Here is a 7,480-nt window from a genome sequence, read left to right on the forward strand (position 1 = left end):
TTATAGTTCAAGCAACTAAGTTATTACAAATAACTAAGTAAAAAGATGGGGATATTTAAGTTTCATTTGATCATCTCGCTCCCAAGTGAACTCCGTCCCCTGTTTGGCGTTCCAGCGAACCTTCACTATAGGGATGCGACTTTGCTTCGTTCGCTTGACTTCTCGATCCATAATTTGCACAGGTTCTTTCACGAAGTTGAGACTCTCGTTGATTACGAAATCGTCAAGTGGAATTACAAGAGTCTCGTCGGATAGGCACTTCTTCAAGTTCGAGACGTGGAAGGTAGGATGTATGTTACTAAGCTCGTGGGGTAGGTTGAGTTTGTAAGCTATGGGGCCTATTCTGGCGAGAATCTCGAAAGGCCCTATGTACCTTGGGTTCAGCTTTCCACGCTTTCCAAACCGTATCCTGCCTTCCAGGGTGAAACTTTCAAAAGGACTCGGTCTCCCACCTGGAATTCCAAAGGTTTTCTTCGTTTGCTTGCGTAGCTTTTCTGTCGATCCTTAGCGGCTTTTAATCGTTCGCGAATTTGTACAATTTTTTCGGTCATTTCTCGAATGATCTCTGGACCCGTGAGAGCGCTGTCGGGAAACCGTCCTTTAGCTAACTGAGTGTCACCCACCTCAGCCCATCACAGAGGGGATCTGCACTTTCAGTCGTAGAGGGCTTAAAATGGGGCTGCCTTGATGCTCGTGTGATAACCGTTATTGTAAGAAAACTCTACAAGAGGTAGGTGGGTATCCCATGCCTTACCAAAGGCGATCACACAGGCCCGCAGCATGTCCTCCAGGGTTTGGATCGTCCTCTCACTTTTTCCGTCAGTCTGCGGATGGTAAGCTGTACTCATGTCCAGCCTCGTCCCTAATGCGCTTTGCTCTGATTGCCAAAATCTCGAAGTAAACCTACTATCTCTATCAGAGATAATAGATATAGGGACGCCATGCAGTTGTACTATTTCCTTAATGTATGTTCTTGTGAGTTTCTCCATCTTGTATGTTTCTTTGATAGGTAGGAAGTGGGCGGACTTGGTCAGTCTATCGACGATGACCCATATGGTATCCTGTCCACCCATCGTCTTGGGTAGCTTGGTTATAAAATCCATAGTGATCCGCTCCCACTTCCACTCTGGTATCTCCGGCTGCTGGAGAAGACCTGATGGCTTCTGGTATTCGACCTTAACCTTCGTGCAAGTAAGGCATTTACTCACAAAGGTAGCAATCTCTGCTTTCATGTTAGGCCACCAGTATAACTTTTTGAGATCCAGATACATCTTATCTAAACCTGGGTGAACAGAATATCGAGTGTTGTGCGCTTCCTTCATGACTAAGTCTTTGAAACCACCGTGACGCGGCATCCAGATTCGGTCCATGAGATAATAGGCTCCGTTACCCTTGACCTCTAAGTTCTTATCCATTCCACGTAAGGATTCTCCTGCCACATTCTCAGGCTTTAAAGCTTCGAGCTGAGCCTCTTTAATCTGCACGGATAGATGCGAATGGATAGGCATTATTAAGGACTTGGCCCTTCGACCAGAATAACATTTTCTACTTAGGGAGTCTGCTACTACATTGGCTTTTCCCGGGTGATAACGAATCTCGCAGCCGTAATCATTGAGTAGTTCGACCCACCGTTGTTGCCTCATATTGAGCTCCTTCTAGTTCAGTGTATGTTGGAGGCTTTTGTGGTCAGTGTATATTGTGCTCCTTGTACCATACAGGTAATGTCTCCAGATATTTAGAGTGAATACGACCGCTCCTAGGTCAAGGTCGTGCGTGGTATAGTTAATCTCGTGCGTCTTCAGTTGTCTCGAAGCATAGACGATGACCTTATCCTGTTGCATCAGGACACAGCCGAGCCCTTGGTTTGATGCATCGCAGTATACCACAAAATCTTCTGTCCCTTCGGGAAGGGATAATACCGGTGCGGTGCATAAAGCTCGCTTTAGGGTCTGGAATGCCTTCTCCTGCTTCTCTTCCCAGTCAAATGTTACGCCCTTCTGCGTCAAAATGGTAAGAGGTTTCGCAATCCGAGAGAAGTTCTGAACGAATCTACGGTAGTAGCCAGCGAGGCCTAGAAATTGACGAATTTCCGTAGGCATCTTTAGTGCTGACTAGTTCTCAATAGCTCTAATCTTGGACGGGTCTACGTGGATTCCTTCCTCACTAACCACGTGTCCTAAGAATTCAACTCTTCGGATCCAAAATTCGCACTTAGAGAACTTCACGAATAACTTCTCTGATCGCAGGGTTTCTAGGACTCGTCGTAGATGATTCTTGTGTTCTTCCTCGCTCCATAGTGGACGAGTATATCATCAATAAAGACAATGACAAACTGATCTAAGTATGGACGACACACCCTATTCATCAAGTCCATAAACAATGCGGGTTCATTAGTCAGTCCAAAGGGCATCACTCCGAACTTGTAGTGTCCGTAACGAGTTCGGAAGGCTGTCTTCGGAACATCCTCCTCGAGCACTCGTAACTGGTGATACCCGGACCTAAGATCAATCTTGGACAAGTAATTTGACCCTTGCAGTTGGTCGAATAGATCGTCTATGCGGGGAAGAGGATAGCGATTTTTGATCGTGAGTTTGTTGAGCTCCCTATAATCGATGCACATACGGAACGATCCGTCTTTCTTCTTAACGAACAAGACCGGAGCTCCCCTAGGTGAGAAGCTCGGTCTTATAAAGCCCTTACTGAGCAGCTTGTTAAGTTGACTGGACAGTTCTTGCATCTTTGCAGGCGCTAAACGATATGGCGATTTAGTTACGGGGGTAGCTCCTGGGACTAGGTCGATTCTGTACTCAACCTGGCGTTTAGGAGGTAAACTGGGGAGTTCTTATGGAAAGACGTTGGGGAAATCACATACGACTGGAAAGTCTTTTATATCTTTTGTTTTCTAGATCGTGTCGACGATGTGAGCAAGGAATGCGCGATATTCCTTACGCAAGTACTTCTGGGCTTGAATACTTGAGATGATGTGAAGGTTCGTACTGGGTTTGTCTCCACAGATCATCAGAGTTTCGCTATTTGGCAGGTTTAAACGGATTGCTTTGTCGGAACACAGAATAGCGGCACAATGGAGACTCAACCAGTCCATGCCCACATTGACATCGAAACTCTTGATCGAGAATGGTATGAGGTCGATTGGGAATGAATGATTATCTAGTGTGAGAGTGCAACCTAAGTAGATTTCGTTAGAGCTCTCCGTCTTTCCGTTAGCCATTTCTACGACGAATGTTTCCTCTAGTGGTTGTGAGGATTGTTTAAGTAAGTGTTTAAAGTTTTGGTTTATATAGCTTCCTTCTGCACCACTATCGAATAAAATACAGGCATAAGAGTTGTTGAGAAGGAACGTACCCGTGACTACTGTGGGGTCCGCTACTGCTTCATTGTGACCAATAGCGAGTAGTCTTCCTGTTCCTCCCGTATTCCCAGCCTTCGGACAGTTTTTCTTGAAATGGCCAGCTTCTCCACAGCCATAGCAGGCCGGGCTCACTCCTGAACCGGAGACTTGGGAAATGGGTTTGGGTTGGGATCTGCAAAACCGGACGGTATGACCCTTCCGGACGCAGTTGGTGCAGTGTAATTCGCGGCAGGGGCCGTTGTGATGGAAGGGGCACTTGGGACACTTGGGCAGGTTCCCACCATAGGTTTTTACTGGTAGAGGGGTAGCGGGAGTGGTGGCAGCATGGACAGCCACAATTTGTTGGTCTTCGGAGGAGGTTTGAGTTTTCTTGCCTTTCTTCCGATACCAATACTTACTCTTTTTATCAGTTAATTTACGTGGTGCAGTGGCAGTTGTGGTTGCTGTTGGTGGAGTGGAAGGAGTTTCGTGATCAATCAACCTGTGGGCCAACTCCTTGGCACTATCAAAGGTTGCAGGATGTGAAGATAGAACATTTCCTTGATACGGGGGCACTAAACCCCAGATGTTTCGTTCGATTTTCTTCTTCTCGAAAGGGATCATGTTAGGGCACATAGCTACCAAGTCGCAGAACCTGGCCGTATAAACCACTATGTCTGTTCCCTTCATCTTGAGGTTCCAGAGTTCCTCCTCAAGCTTCTGAACTTCGCCCCTATGGCATTGGCTGTGACTAAGGAGAGTGAACTGACATGGCCATTCCACCATGTCAGGGCCCATTTCAGTAAAGGTGGCAACAATGAACTTGATTTTGCTCTCTTCGGGGCATGAGCACATTTCGAAAACAGCTTCGGCTCTTTCAATCCATTGGGACAGAGCAAGAATTCCTCCGGTCCCATTGAAGAACATTGGTTTGCAGTTCATGAAGTCTTTATAAGTACTAGGGATGAGCATCGGAACCGGGTATCTGCTTTTAGAACCGGAACCACCTCGGAACTACCAGTTTTGGAACGGGAACCTCCTTAAGCGGTTCCGGTTCCGGTTCCTAAAGTTATGGAACTGCCTTAAGTGGTCCAGTTCCGGTTCTCGTCTTTTCGGAACCGGTACCCGCTAGGTACCCACCGAAACCGGTTTATATATATATATATATATATATATATATATATATATATATATATATATATATATATATATATATATATATATATATGTATATATATATATGTATATATACACACACACACACATTATTTCATATAAATATGTGTGTTACTTAGACTGATTTAAAATATATTGGTCCGATTTTGTCCGTCTTTGGTTCGAATTGATTTGATTTGGATCAAACTAAATTGCAATTTTATCGACAAAAGTTAACAAAATTAATGTAACCGGGTTACCCGTTCCTGGAACTGGAACCGCCGGTTTCGGGACTGGTTCCAAATATTTAAGAACTGCCTAGAACGGTTCCGGTTCTAACTTTCTAGGAACTGTCGGTTCCGGTTCTCGCCAAATGAGGTGGGTACCCGCCTATGCTCATCCCAAATAAGTACACCCCTATGTTCGTGGGGGAATTTCACCATGTCTAGAGTTGGCGCCCATTCCGGCTCCGCTAGTATCGCTAGAATTTATTTGAGCCAAGGCTGCCGTCACAGCTGCGGTCACAACTGTTTGAAACAACACCGGATCGAACTGCAGAGGAGGAGGAGGTGGTGGTGGGATTTGACTCGCAGGTTTGCCTTTGTTTGGGTGCTTGCGATGAGGCATCTTTTACTGAAAGTTCATAGAGATGATAACAATAGTAAGAGTCTATTGCAAGTATGATAAGTGTGTTTCATGGACTAAGTCAACCATAGCCCAAAAATCATGGAGAGAATCATAGCAATAGAGTAGTTAACTGCCAATTTACTGGTATTAATGATGTAACACAAGTTCGGGAAAAGTGACCTAATAGTAGGTCTTACATCCAACCATAAGGAAAATGTTGGCACTCTAGAGACCTAATTAGAGTACTTTCAAAGTTAGGAATGTTTACATACAAGTGCTCTACTGAGCATAGAAAATAAAAAGGCTAGTCCTTAAACAAAAGAGTGAGATGCCTCGACATCTTCTACTGGCGACGGGTACCCATTGGGTAAACCCTCAGATCAGCTAGTTGGTGCATGACTTCCTAAAGATGTCGTTCATGAGCTCTTTGACATGCTCGTAGTTCCCTAACTTCGGCTCGAGAAGCAGCCAGCTGTTGCTGCAGAGCCTCATTGGTTCTCCTCGTCCTATCCATAGCTTCTCTTAGTTAGCGTATGCGAGTAGTGTTGAGGTTAGAGTTGGCATCAACTTCCACAACTTGGCCAATCACTGCTTGACCTTGCTTGACATTCCTGGCAATCCTTCAGACCATGATGGGCAAGACTCGGTCCGCTGATCCTCCTTCGCTTATGTTGTAGAATCTTCGGTCTCTATCGAAAGGTACCGGCTGGCCCTGCTCATCACTCCATCGGTTCAGGGTTATTGCCCACATGGGATGGGGCCTTGAAACACTGGACGGGGGTTAGGATTTGGAGCTGCTAGTGGCAGGTTGTTGACTTCTAGCTCGGAGTCGGAGTCATCCGAGAAGCCTTCAGCGCGGTGATCATCTAAAGGAATCGGATGATCGTCTTCTGGCTCCTCATCTAGCCATCCTCCATTGCCTTGGTTCGGATAATACGGGTCGTCGGGATGGTGGAAGCCAGCCATGTTATCTACGCGAGAATGGGGAAAGAAAGGTTAATAGACATACTAATCTAGAATACTTTTTAAGATGATCATTACTAGTCGACCCAATACTTGCATAGTGCATACCAATTACATATAACCGAAGCAAGATAGTCCTTCGAATAAGTAACCCTAACTCCATATCCCCAATCAAACAAGAACAGGAAATGTAGCAAAGGTCATAGATTCTAAGTCTATAGCGCCCTAGTCACATGTAACCCTGATGTACCCACTTAGCAACTATTGTCCTACCAGTAACGACCCTTTTAGTTATCACATACGCAGTTAATAGAGTACAAAATACTCCTATAGTATTCTTGTCTTAACATTTTTGTGGTAGTGTGGGTATGTTTTTAGACTTGTTGCAACACCAATCACTCTTAGGCACATGCTAGTCACTCCTAGAGAGATGTAGTTGATCAGGCTACATCCACCCAGGTGTGACTATATGTCTCTAAGCTTAATTATGTTGTTCAACAATCTTTAATACTTCTGTTCTGTTCTAGAATGATATTAACTCTTTATATTGGTGAATGTATATGTATATACTTAATTAAATATTTTAGTATTTAAAAGTATATATTCTTGGTCAGAGTGTTTTAGTCCTGAAGTGTTTATAGTTTGTATATCTTTTATGGGTTGATATACTTGATTCACTATAAACAATGGCTCTGATACCAATCCGTCACACCCCAAAACCGAGAACGGCGGAATACGTTCTGGGGTGGAGGACGTCATTTACAGTATCATTACAATCGCATAATAGTAAAAACAAGAAACAACAACCATTTCATTAATATAGTGATCATAATTACAAATGTGTTATGTAACGTTTAATAGACACCAAAAGTATAACAAAATAAAAGATGGGTCTTGTATGTGCTCCATCTTCTACAAAAGCTGCACCAGTATCTGTCTATCTTTGACCTGAGGATACAAGTTATTTTGAAAATGAGTATCAGCATAAAGCTGGTGAGTTCATAAGATTTTAGTGTCATTGTTTGTGTAAAAGAGTTTTACGAACATGTAATATAAAAACTGAAACTTATGTTTACGAGTAGTAGAAATTCCTAGAAAATCCTATATTTTACAGAAGTGTACATTTGTAAATCAAATCCTTTGAGTGTGTAAAGTATTATCTTTGAAACCTTCAGTTGTGAAAGTATAGTAGTAGATCTCATTTGTGTAACATAGCTGAAGAAATGTTATGCCTGCTAATAGTAATAGTGGTGTAACTTTAGTTAGTAATAGATCTTTAGTTACTTCGGGATATTAGCTTAGACTTTAAGTCTTAGTGTATTTATTTGGATATAAGTGTAACCCCTCATGTGACCAATTGTATGATAGTAGAGTGTCCAATGACCT

This window comes from Lactuca sativa, chromosome 9 (assembly GCF_002870075.4).
Source record: "Lactuca sativa cultivar Salinas chromosome 9, Lsat_Salinas_v11, whole genome shotgun sequence".
In the NCBI taxonomy this organism is placed as follows: domain Eukaryota; kingdom Viridiplantae; phylum Streptophyta; class Magnoliopsida; order Asterales; family Asteraceae; genus Lactuca; species Lactuca sativa.